The 12,359-nt window shown below is 32.1% G+C and overlaps 1 protein-coding gene and 1 long non-coding RNA gene across 38 annotated transcripts in view; one reads left to right on the top strand and one right to left on the bottom strand.

The window, feature by feature from the left end:
• LOC143249008 (anoctamin-9-like) overlaps window positions 1-12,359 on the top strand; it is a 218,988-nt gene that overhangs the window by 84,645 nt on the left and 121,984 nt on the right. The window contains exon 1 of one of the 37 annotated variants that reach the window (XM_076498176.1): window positions 10,449-10,507. The exons of 35 other annotated variants lie outside the window; for them this stretch is intronic. The gene's annotated coding sequence lies outside the window, so the exon portion shown is untranslated. Of the gene's footprint in view, window positions 1-10,448; window positions 10,508-12,359 lie in introns of those variants that run through there. One more of the 37 variants, XM_076498174.1, reaches the window with a different exon arrangement.
• LOC143249023 (uncharacterized) lies at window positions 3,559-10,489 on the bottom strand. Its single transcript, XR_013027366.1, has 4 exons — window positions 9,471-10,489; window positions 7,997-8,126; window positions 7,377-7,537; window positions 3,559-5,198 (listed from the first exon to the last, which is right to left on the bottom strand). It is a non-coding gene; the product is annotated as an uncharacterized LOC143249023 (long non-coding RNA).

The raw sequence follows: 12,359 nt of genomic DNA, 5'->3' as shown, positions 1-12,359 counted from the left end.
GCAGTGTAATTAAATTCAATTTGGGTGTTAATTAGGTAGGCTAGAAAAGGATGTCACAATTTCCAGTATAAAAATAAAATTCACGGCCAAAAGAACATGTCTATTAATAGTAAGCAGATATGAGTTTAGAAGGTTGGCTGAACTGTCCCTCTTCCATAAAATAGTAGAATAATTCATATTAACCTAAACACCTTATAGTGACTTACAAGCCTTATTTAACAATATCAGTAAACAGAATGCAAGATATCCATGGAGAAGACACCTTTATTCAACACTGAAGTTTACACAACAAAAGCTAGCTTTAATAAATTTAAATTAACTGTCAAATCAAGAAAAATTCCCTAATTTATGAAATGCCTCTGCTTATTTTGGAGCAAAGCTATACTGAATATTCACAACCTTAGATTCATGACTACCAAAAAAGTAGCTTGTCATTGTCTCATAAACTTTTACTCATACTTCTAAACTTTTGATTTATGGAACAATTTGTAAAAGAAAATGATAATTATAATTACAGGCAATGAAACTCACAGTTTCTAGCAAAAAAAATATTTTTCAAACAAAGAGTAATAAATACCTTGAATCTACAAATTACAGAAATGTAGCCTCATGAGGTTAACCTAATCTCACTCAAATTATATATTTTCTTATTATCTCAGCTCAATAAAACTGTAATGTCACCTGGTGCACCTGCTGTTCTGAAAAGAAAAAAATAATAAAAGTCTGGAAGTGAGGGAATGGGATGGAAGAAAGTCTGATAAACTTTTGTGAATTTCTGTTTAATGCTTGAATAAAGTTGTTGGAAAGGTTCACAAGGATGATGGCATTGTAGAAGGTCCAAAGGAAAATTTATCCTCCCACTAGGAAACAACAGGAAAGAAAAATAAAAATATGAGATCATACTCAGATACAGAATGCTCCAATGATAAATATCATCAAAAACGAGCACAATTTTGTCTTTGCTTCTCAAATAATGCAAATTAACCTTCAACATGCTATATTTTAATAAACAATTATTTTTAGTACACATGTATCTACAATATTCTAGTACTACACAAGGAATTTGAGGATATGTAACAAGAATTAATTTATTTTCACAAATAAACAAAACTGCATAATACAGAGTAGTCACTTAACTTTTCCCTACTTTTCTACATATTAATTTATTGCATCTTACAAATACTAACAAAGTGAAATCTGATGCACATATACAGCAATTTTATTTCACAAAATAACAAAAATAAAAGACTGACCATAGGGGTTTAAATTATTAATTTACAAGAATAAGACAACTAAATATAATTTCTTTGATCATATTACACACTTCATTCATGTCTCCTGAATAATGAATAATACTTTAGATTTTCTGGGGCAAATTATTTCACACACTAGCAAGTTTGATATTTTCTTTTGGCTTCCTTATTCATCAGTTTAATTTTGGTTGAGAGTTGTTTCTATTTCAACTTTCTTCAACCAGGAGCTATTATACAATGCAGCTCAAACAATTTTATGTAGTTTGAAAGTTCACATTACAATTAAGAAATTGGATGTTGTGCAATTGCACTTTTACATGCAAATCCCAGATACCTGCTAAAGCACTAAATTTTAATAACAATTGTACATCACATTTTATGTATAATAATGGATGTTACAATAAAATGTAGACTTCAGCATCTTCAGATAAAATTTTAAGAAAAGTTTTTTTCACATCTAATACAAAAGTGTACAGTTTTACTAAAATTTTCATTAAATCCAAAAATGAACTTTTGTATCACAAAGTTCACATAACAAAACTCTGATCAAACAATCAGGCAAAGAACTGGTAAATAAGACATACAAAAGGACAGAAAGGATGAAAGCCACAGCAAATGGACCAAAATATGAAGAAAACTACTGCCTCTGGTAAAAAGACAAGGAGAAAGGAAGAAAGGAATGGAAAAAGAAAGATGATGAGCAAGTCCATGCTGATGGAAGGAACTCGTAAAAAGCCACATGAGCAAGTGGAATTCAGTGACAATGGTATGAACTATATCTGATTGCAATTGTGAGAGGAGAAACTGAGACAAAGGAAAGGACAGGGGATGTTTGCTCCAGTAAAGAACAAAGTAGAGGAAAACATGTCTGAGCAGGCCAATACAGGGTAGTGAGAAAGAAAAAAGTTGTCGTCTGGATAAGGGGAGAAAGACTCTGAAGAAGAGTCTGATCTGAGTACAGATACATAAATGAAGACTACTAGGTAGTGCTAGTAGGCCCAGTGAAGAAGATTCATTGTCTGAAAATAAATATCTAAATTTAGTTACCCCTTGCTTAGTGATATAGCTGATAACAGTGGAATAATCAGTTTGGACCACAACCACCTGGCCCCTCAGGAGCAGGAGGAAATAATACAGAGTCCAATCAACTGCAAAACGTTCCAGGATATATCAAATGGAAAGAAGTCTCCTCAATAAACAACCAACCAGAAATCTCTTGGGAACTGAAGAAAGCTCCCCCCACCCAAACCACCAAAGAAACATTATTCCACTTCATAAAACAAGGAAACAAAGAAGAACCAAACAGTAGCACCTGGAAATGGAAGAAACAAGCCTACTGGATGAACCATAGAAAACAGCATGACACAAGAAGAGTTCGAATTTGAAGATAAGCAACCATCATGATTTGATCATTCAGAGTTTCAGGGGAAAAAAAAAAACCTGAAGTGAGAGATAATACTCCATGATAAAGCACAGTGACTTCAGTTAAAAAGTTCAACTGGGACAATTCTATAGCAGGTCTCCAAACATCTATCTTTTGAGGGACAACAATTAGATGAAAGTTACACTCAAGGGGAATGAGTAACACCCATTTGGCAGCCCCTTTGTGTAGTAAATCTTGAACAGACCAATCTTTGAAGAAAAATAATCCCAAAGAGGAGGAAGGAAGGAAATATACCAGGGGAAAAGGCAGAACTATAGGTAGAAACCTTCAGACAGAACTTAGAGCCCACTAGAATTGTCATGAAGTACAGCAATATAAATTAATAAACAACATTTGACATACAAAACCTTTAAGGAACTTACATGTTAAAAAACAATTATCAAACTTACAAGTCCACTAAAGAAAAGAATAAAGGACACAACAGAAAAACCTATATTGGAGGAAAAGACAAGTTAACAATTAGAAAATTTGACTCAAGCCTAATCCCCAACTGGATGCAACTAGTAGTAATGAAAAAAGGAAATTACAACTTAACCCTTTTCCTACAAGCTAAGTATAATATACACAAGTTCTACACATTTGCACATGTCAAGTATTTATGCTAACTTTTGACACAACGTTCACATCTTCACAAAATAGGTAGGTATTTAGTAAAGATTACAGGTATTTTGTATACAAAGAATCAGATTTTTTTATGAACTATTTATGCTAAAGATTTGTTTGTGGAAATAGAATCTGTTTTGTTACTAGTCTGACTACAATGTGCTAAGATCTGGAAATTTTGTATATCTCAGTGGTTGGTTGGCTGATTTAGTATTTTATGGCACAAAGGAGCTAGACTATCTGCCCAACTCCGGAAAACAAGTAAAATTCATAAAAACAAATGAAAGTAAAACAAAACAGCAAGTAAAAACATAAATAGCATAAAACCAATGTTTACATCTAGTCTACAACATTTAGAGAAAAACTACAGTAACAAAAGTCGTAACGAGCTGTATGTAGCATACTGGTAATTACCATAACCCGCCAAGAAGACTAACAAGTAAGTACGAGAACCACCGTCAGTCACCTGAACTTGGCCTTTCTAGTCCTGGTTCTGGGTTATGTGTTATTACAGCCACTATCAAAAAAGTAGGTAATAAAAGTGTTAAAAGCAAAATTGTAATAAAAACTGGCCAGAACGACTGACGGGTAGTTCAAACAGCAGCATTAGTCACCTGAAGTTGGCCTTTCCAGTTCTGGAATTTAATGTTACGGCCATTTTCTAATTTAAAATCGAACTAGAGAGATTGTGACTCTTAAAATGGAACCACAATAAAAAAGATTAAATGAAGAAATATAAAACACTTAAATGACATTAAAAAGATTAATGGCTGTTAAAAAACTAAAAACATTATCAAGGTGGACAGTGTCACCTTCACCAATAACACTGTCTAATGTTATGGAAAAAACCTTGGGACAGAACATGTTTAAAATAGTTCCGTCGTTGAGAGTCATAACGATGGCAAGAAAGTACAATGTGGCTTATAGTAATCTGAGTGTTACACAAACTACACCTTGGTGCATCAGTTCCAGATAAAAGGAAACGATGTGTTAAAAAACTGTGACCAATCCAGTAAGAACAACTTCCTCCTTCCGAACCTTACGGAAGCAAAGTGGCCAAAATCCACTATAGGGTTTTATTTGGAAAAGCTTGTTTTCTCATTGTTCACTTCAAGTCGACTGCCAGCTGGCACAGAGCCGAATCTTGAATACAGGATCATAGTCCATGTATGGAATAGGCATAGCGATGATAGTGCCAGAGCAGATAGATTTAGTTGCAGTGTCGGCGAGCTCTTTCCCATGAATACCAACGTAGCCCAATATCCAGAAAAACTGGACAGAAGTAGATGTTAAAGAGAAATGGGCCAGTTGGTTTTGAATATCAGCAAGAACAGGGTGGTGAACCAACGTGAAGCAATTACATGGCCTGAAGAAAACTAAGCAAGTCAGTATAGATAGTGCAGATTGAGTACTGCCTTAAATACACAGATAATATTTACTGGAAAAACAGGTAGAAGTTTGGTTACAAACAATGAACACAATATTCTCACAACTTTAAGTACTTATAATTGAGAACTTCCAACACTGGCACTTGGTTGACCCTAGCTCAAGTGGACTAGCCGACCGACCCAAGGAATCCAAGGCCAAAGTGGTGTGTTACGGTTGGACCCCTCAACCACAAGGATCCTCTTCTCCCCTTCACAGGTCGCAACTTGTGGCAAACACGTGGGTGGATGTTTAGATCTTGACTAAAATCACAAAGATTTAGAGCAAATAAAATCCAAAAAAGCTCACACGTGTACTTACTACAAGTATACCATCGGTCTTCTGTATTCAGTTGTAAACTGTTGCCTCTTTGATATTTTGGAGGCAAAGAGGTTTGAAATTGTATGGCAAACACCACTAATACCTCTTTTTAATTTTTTATCATCACACCTTGAATACTGAAATTCTGGTACCTAAAAAAAATACAAAAATAATTTTTTAAACTGGTGTATGATTTTAGAAATGCTGAACTTCTCAGAAATACATGCAAAATGTATAACAAATTTATCACAACATAATTTATGACCAGTGGAAAATCTGTTGAGAAACTGATATTATTCTTCAAAAGAGAGAGAGAGAAAGAAAGAAAAATATAATATCACAATAATTTGTGTTTGAAGCAAGATATACCCAGTTTGTCATTGAGATAAATATCTCAGTCTCTGGCTATCTAATTAGCTAAATTTATCAATTATCTGTAATATCATATGGGATGAATCATACTTTTATCACTCATTTGTATTCTAGACTTCGTGTTGTTCATAAATTCAATAAGACTTAGCCTCAGAACAATGTATTAGCAATTTGTAAATTTGAGCAAGTTGAGGGTGGGTGTGGCAAGAGGTTCTTGCATTTTCATTGGTTGCTCTGAAGTTCCATATGATTGAAGCATAGAAAATAAAGATTTAGAAGCTTAATGACATTTTACATAACATTTCATAATTTAAGGGGGAAGTTCAAAAGAGGAAATAACTGAAGAACAAATATTCAAATCCTCACACTAGGGTAAATTAAAGTTGTTTTTAAATATTTTTCTTATATTATTAAGAACTTAAAATTTATATAATATTAAAAGCTGCATTATCATCTATGGTTTCTTGTCAAGTTTGTTCGTACATCAAGGTAGTTAAGTGGTTTAATTATATTCTGAATGTAACTCACTGAAACATCATGACACGTCAGTTTGACCAGCCCGTGTGCTAAGAGTTCATACATCTCCAGTGTCTTGTTCGGATCATGAAAGGTGTCAACCAATGTACTTATATAGTTTTATTTAGACTGTACTCTGCCCTTAAATACAAAATGATTAGTAAAGCATACTGCAAGTGATTCCAGTGCCAGCAGTAAGACAAAACACTGAGACACAACCCATCTCAGTAACAACAAAACTAGAAACCATTAAGAAGTTTGACAAAAGCCAGACTTATGTTCTCATCATCAGCTACAGTAATTATCGAGAAAGAAAAAATTCTCTCTTAAGTTACTAAATCGGTATTGCCCTATGATAATGGATAGCAAAGACTGACTTGACAGATTAAAAAAAAGAGCATCATTTACACAGCCTAAAGGCGGCAAGTGCTAAAAGGGAAGCAACATCAATGTGCCAACCAGTTTAAAAGATATTATTGAACAAAGAGGATATATGACCCATCAAGTTTTCAACATTTGAGAGACTGACCTATATTGGAAGAAGATGCCAGACAGAACAGGTTTAAACAACAAAAACAATTTTTGACTACTGGTTTACAACTTTTTCTGCCCTACAGTAGAGAGATATTTTTCTATGGAAAATGTTTCCCATAAAGCACTAGTGGTTGATGACAACTCACCAAATCACCCTAACAACCTAATTTACACATCAACAAACATTTCTGTGGAGTTTCTTACTCCAAACACCACTTCTTTGAACCAACAAATAAATCAATACGTCATAGCCTCTTTTAAAGCATATCACTTGTGACAAATCTTCAGATAAATGATCAGGGGCAGTGGACAGCAACAGAAACATCTACATTAGAGGTTTCTGGAAACCATTCAACATCAAGAATGTAAAGAGGTTACTACCTCAAATATGAATGCAGTTTGGAAAAAAAAAACTGGCTAAAATATGTGTACACTTTTCATCCTCTTGTTAAAATAAATCACATCATTAGCACATCAGTTTGGATTTTAATGGAATTGATGAGCAACTCATCAATGACTTACTGAAATCATACTACAAACAACTGACCAATAAAGCGCTGATAAAACTCTCACCAAAATTTGGCTGCTCATGAAAAGAAAGATGACTAAAAACCAGAACCACAATTGTTTTTAAAAGAAATGATGTTTCCCCTATTACAAGGCGATAATTATAATTATTATTTTGCATGTGAAATTGGAATATTTACTGATGCATACAAGTATTTTTAATCTTGAGATCAAAATTACTATGCATGTTGGATAGTCAACATGCATAAAGAAAATAGGCACAAGAAAAGCATTACTTAAAAACGTCTTAAAACTAAATAACAAAAAATTTTCAGAGTCTGAAGAAGAGAATATTATTTATTCCTCTTCAGCTTTAACATGTAAATCTATATAATACTTACCCCAGAGTGACATAAAATCAAGAAATACAGCAGCACCATTGTCGAAAAGATAAGTTATTCTTTCAAAATTGCACGTATGGCTTAATCTTCCATATCTACATACTTCTACGTCACACCAAGGACATAAAATGGTGTCCTTGTAGTCTTCATAAATTCCCTCACTGTAAAAACAAATGCATTTTAGTTTTAAATCTATAGAAAAAACACAGTACAGCTGGACATCCAAATCAACCATAATATACAACTATCAATTTCAATGATAATGCCACATAAAATAACTGATTAACTTAAATTATGTTTGAATCAATTTATCACAAAAATTATTTAAAATATTTTAAGGTAAATTAATGGTTCAAAACATATCAACCAATAAAAATTAATGGTTCCAACTATTATTCTTTGCAATTAATCCAGCAACAAATGGCTTGTGTGAAAATAATTAATTAGCTAACCATTGATTAATTAGTCTTGTGATTAATCACTTACCACATTCCATCAATCATGTAGCTCTAAGTAACTGATTTATCTGAGGTATAATTTAGAAAATGATCAAACATGAGTTTTAAAAATAATAAACTGTTTGATTACTCTTTTATCTTTTTTTTCCCCCTTATTCATACCTGTGAGTAAGGCCCAAGAAGGTAAGGCACCCATACAGTAAACACAACACTCCTACTAATGAAGCTTAAATCAGCATGCAGGTGTAAAATCCAAGCCAAGTAAAGTACAGGCTTAACTCCAAAATATTCCCTGTGGAAATTGAAAGGAATAAACACTGAAGTGAGTCTTATCAAACAAATTATAGTGGGTACAATAACTAATGAGAAACTCCAAAAAATCCATCCTTAAGATTTTTTTTTATATATATAAAGATTTGTCTCAATTTTAAACTCTGATAGTATGAGTAATAATTGTAAATTACTAGTAAATGACTAGTAATTTCATGCTAAAATTAATAAAATGTATATATCTTCAATATTACAGTTTCCTAACTTCATTTGCAGAGCTTCTAGAATCTTCTAATTGAATATCAAGTCATTTTTGGTAAAACTTTATATGTTATGCATTATTTTCTCTACCCTTACACTATATGAGCTTAGGCCATTTGTTTAACCTTGTAACCACACAAAAAAAAAAAATAAAAAAAAATGAAACAACATTTTCATTTCTAAAATCCCTGCAGATTACAATAGAAGCTTATCATTATTTATCCTGACTATTGCCAGGCTTGCATCAGTTAAATATGACAACTTCCTATATACTAAACCTATGTAACAAGCTAGGAATCACCTTGTATACACTTAGTTCAAATTACAGCATAAAATTATGTAATACACACAATCTTCATACATATATACAAATATTGCAAATAAATTAATCTATTTCTTCATTTATATTTTCTCGTGTTACCTAAGAATCATTTTTTTTACTTTTATAACAAACAAAATATGTACACAAAAAATAACAAAAATCTAGTACTTAATTGCAAATGCTGTAATTTCTTTTGTTGTCAAAGACTTAAAGTGTTGAGAAATGCTAACCCAAATTTTCACTGGGCTGTTTATTGTTTTTCCCAAATTATTTATTAATTTCAAATATATACTTTAGAGCACAAACAATAATAAACACAAAGCATACAATGTCCTATAATTATTACAATTTAACTGGTTTTCTAACCAAACATTGTGCATAAAACATACACCGAAAATTAAATATTGGTTATCAAAAATGTAATAGCAAATGTCAAAGACAGAGAGAGAGAATTATTGACATTTTTGAAAGACTGCATGTAAGAGAACAGAGCTTTATGGGATGGCTTGGTAACTGTAACATTATGTTATGTATTAGGAAAATCTGCATGTCTGAAAGTTGTATTCAATCTCAGTCAATCAAATACAAGTGAAAAGACGATCTAAGATGAGCAATTTGGAACAAACAAGTGCCATCACGTGATACAGAAATGTGAACACTAAAACGTTACAAATTAAAATATTTTACTTTCGAAATTCAGAAATTAAAACTATATTACACAATAGAAACATCTGATTAACTTTATACTTATACTATTAGATCTACATCTATTTTGATTATTACCACATCTTTATCGAATTTTATAGCTTAATGAAAATAATACATTAGCAACACGAGAGAATTATCTCCCACCTATCACGACTGACTCTCCTTATATATAATTATTGTATTTAGAATGATCTCTTTCAAAACACAACCAGTATAAATAAAACACCAACTGAGACTCTAAACATGGCATACAAATATAAGATGTTTTTTTTTTTGGTAATTTCAATCTTTTACCAAGCACGTTTACCAAGTGCTTTTTATATTAAATATTATATTAAATAAATAAATTCTGTCCAGGTAATTAATTATTAACACTCATTTGATGTCATCAAGAGGTTGTTCTTTATATATTGCTGAAAACAAAGCCCAGTTGTTCATTAACCATTTCCGAGGAACTTTTTCATCTGAAGAATCACATTCACCCTAAAATACGTCAAAGTAAATTATCAACATAACTATTATTTTACTGATACAAGAAGTGAAATATCTCCAAGCATAATGACAACTGATAAAAATATGTTAAAGTGCACTTTACTGGAAAATAATATTAATAACAAACTACAGTGGAGCGCCGTTAAGCCGCGGTATTTGGGGGGTCAACCTGCTTAACTGCGGCTTAAACCTTTGTGACTGAAAAGCCGAAGTCGCCAACAGCTCCGCCGAGGAGCCTCATCCGGACCATTGCATGATCATTATAATATTAATGTAAAGACTATTCAGATACATTTGACAAGTGCCGTTTTAACACAAACGACCAATGCATTGCGATGGTTCGCTTTTCCCTGTAAAATTTCGTCTTCCCGTGTTACATGCGGGCCGCCATGTCAATATGATATGCTCACTATTAATTCAGAAACTGAAGTGATTTCTATTGGGTTTGTGGCCAATATTTATACAATTGCATAAAAATATTGGATTATCGAATTAAAAATAATACTTTAATTATTGATCACTTTTTTCACGGATTTACCGCGGATTAACTTTAATGTATGGAGAGGTGTGATTCGGTAAAAATGGCGGCATCCATAAAGCTGACATAGAGAGCGGATAAGGTAGATTAACGGTCGATTTCTATTGTAATATGTTTTATTTTATTTCCCAAATTAAAGCAAATCCTTTTTTAAATATCCCCTTGAAGTTATAAAGACAAGGAGAGTGTGAGAAACTTTAAAAAGCCAGTGAAAAACTTTCACTCAGACCAATTCATTTAAGGCTTTGGAAATTCACAGATAGATTTTTATGGGAAATATTTTAATAGAAATATTGATTACTTGTGTACAATACAGTTATGGCTGAAGCTTGACAAATTTCATAAATGAATGTGTCATAAATTTAGAATTATAGTAAAAAATAGTACTTACAGCTCCACATGAGCAGGTGCTTCCCTATTGGACTGACCCCACACACAGAGGGTGTTAATATTATTTATCACTATAAATTTTTATATTTATGAATATTATTCAGCACTATTAACTTTTAGAACTCAAACTTAATCCAGTTGAAACTTACCAGATATTATCAAGTGTTAATAAGCAAAGGTAGCCAACTGATCAATCGGGTACATTCTAGTAATTATAGCTTCTTGTTTTCTGTGTATTAACTTATGAATATTACATACTTCTAGTCAGTTTGCTATACAAAATCAGATTCATTAACTGTTCACATCATCTGATAAATAACAGAACTTCTAGTACACACTAACAGTCTTATGTCAAACTACATTAAAAAATACAAGTCTCTAAATTTAAATTGTAAAGCTTAATATGACAGAAAAGTTCAGGTGAACATTCCATCTTGGAATTTTATATATACACGAGAAAATAAATCAACAGCTGGTCAGTGCAAGGTCAAAACTAAATGTAATGATAACAAGTATGAATCATTATAACCCAAAGGGTATTTTAAGATGCAGATATTTAAATATTAGCCCTAAAAGTACACACTAACTTTTAATTAACAGATTTCTTAACATTATTTCCACTAAATATTTGAGGGCTATCTGTGCAAGATGTCCCTAATTTAGACTAGAGGGAAGGCAGCTAGTCATCACTGCCCACTATTAACTCTTGAGCTACTCTTTTACTAATGGATAGACTGTTATACTATAATGCCCCCCACAGTTGAAAGGCAAGCATGTTTGGTGTGACAGGAATTTATATCTGCAACCCTGTGATTCAAGTGCCCTGTCCATCTGACCATGCTGGATTATATAATTTAAGGATATATAAGTGAATGAAAAAAGTAAGCTACCCAAATTTCAGATTCTCATTTGTGATTACGTTTAGCTCGTGTTTCTATCTTAAATATAAATTTTAGTACCTTACTGTTCGTGTTAGGAAATCCTAACATGATATAGAAAAGTTACATCTTACAACCTTTGTTTTGTTACTTTTCAAAATTTAGAAGTTAAAACTGATTGGCCAAAAAATAAAAGTGAACTAAAAACTAAACTTATTGACATAGACTCTTCATAAAAGCGTTCAATTAATTTTTGTGTACATGGTAGGCAGTTGTGGCACGAGCACTTTGAATCACCCACAGCAAGAGTAAACATAATTTATGAAACTTAATTTGTACTCAAAACTGAAATTTGTATCACCACTTGTATATGATGGTAATTTGTGTAAAACTTTATTACAAGTAAACATAATGAACTACCTTTTAGAATAGTTGGAAGACTTACAGAAATTATTACAAAAGTCAATTAAAAAGTTTGCTTTGTTTGTAATCTTTTTTATACCTTTAGCACCTCTCAGAAAAAGCTAACTACACACATTTTAATTATTATAAACTCATCATAAAATGTTATCATTTTAAAATGCAAGGAAAACATATAAGCATGATACTTAAAAGAATTTCATATTTTATACAACTAATTGAAAACATTCAGTTTTCTCTTCCAGA

This window comes from Tachypleus tridentatus, chromosome 4 (genome assembly GCF_004210375.1).
Source record: "Tachypleus tridentatus isolate NWPU-2018 chromosome 4, ASM421037v1, whole genome shotgun sequence".
NCBI lineage: Eukaryota > Metazoa > Arthropoda > Merostomata > Xiphosura > Limulidae > Tachypleus > Tachypleus tridentatus.
Note: the sequence above shows the minus strand (reverse complement) of the source record. Positions and strands in the feature narration are given on the sequence as shown.